We start from the raw sequence: 1,182 nt of genomic DNA on the forward strand, positions 1-1,182 counted from the left end.
AATTTTTAATGGACAGGAAATGGTACAGAATAACTGCCAAGTCACATAAATTAGTTTTTTTTTTTTGTTAATGTTTGTGATCCAGGAAAGAACACACTATGGGTCGATGCAAACCACATGGGCGTTTTCACCAGCTGTCTGGGTGCGTGACTGAGCATGGGCCATTGACCCATTACTACATGGTCCAGAAAAAAAGGAGGCTACCATGCTTGGCAGCCTTCAGATCTCCTTCTTTCTCAGGGTTGGGCTCTGGTCTTGCTCTTGAGTGATAGGGATTCTCCGGTAAAGGTCGATCTGTTTTCACTTTGGTGACCTTTGGCAGTTCTCCCAGGTCAGGCTGCACCCAGCCCAATTTGTCCAGCACACAAATTGTCAAACTTTGCCTACTGTTTGTGACAATAACAGAACAACTGCAGGCCAGAATAATGGATGCAGGTCCAATATTCTGTAAAAGGCTCCGCACAGTGACGCTTTATCTGCCTGAAGAATTCCAGAGCATACTTACTGACCATCTTGCCTTCCTCTAAACACTGCCTCGGATCCTTCTCTTCCCAGTGGCATAGCATGAACTCCTTGTTGGGCTTATCACACTGAGCCCCTTAGTGATGGGCTGCAGCTTTCAGCAGAGCAGAGCTGACTTTCACCTCCTCCACTTTCAGCTCTTCCAGAGTGGGCAGCTCCACTATCCCAGGCATGACGGCTGCTGCCACGACCCCAGAAAGATGCCCTCAGCCTCTCAAGAAAGATTTCTAAGGGACAGATCTTTATCTTTTTTCTGGTGTGACATGTTGGAAGATGTATTTTGGATCATTCAGACCTCTCATCCAACTCATGGATACCCACTGATATTACTTATGTACCCATTTATTTGCTCGAATGGATTAAAATACAATAGCAGTATCTCTTAGAAAATGAAGGAAAACATTCAGAAGCATAAATTCCACCCAAACAGGTTTTTGGAATAGATCGTGGATAAATCCACAAACACAAGTATTTCCAAATTTATTTGTTGTTGTCGTTGTGTTTATTTGTTTTCAGTAGTGGGGATTGAACCCAGGGGCTCTCAACCACTGAGCAACATCCCCAGCCCTTTTTATTTTATTTTATTTTATTTTATTTTATTTTTGGACAGGGTCTCGCTAAGTTGTCCAGGCTGGCCTCAAAGTTGCAATCATCCTGCCT

The 1,182-nt window shown here is 43.8% G+C and overlaps 1 pseudogene across 1 annotated transcript; it reads right to left on the minus strand.

The window, feature by feature from the left end:
• On the minus strand, positions 1-731 carry LOC306658705 (NADH dehydrogenase [ubiquinone] 1 alpha subcomplex subunit 8-like; annotated as a pseudogene). The gene has a single exon. The product of its transcript is annotated as an NADH dehydrogenase [ubiquinone] 1 alpha subcomplex subunit 8-like (transcript).
• Positions 732-1,182: the final 451 nt, after the last annotated feature.

The sequence above is a fragment of the Sciurus vulgaris genome (assembly GCF_902686455.1).
Source record: "Sciurus vulgaris genome assembly, chromosome: 4".
In the NCBI taxonomy this organism is placed as follows: domain Eukaryota; kingdom Metazoa; phylum Chordata; class Mammalia; order Rodentia; family Sciuridae; genus Sciurus; species Sciurus vulgaris.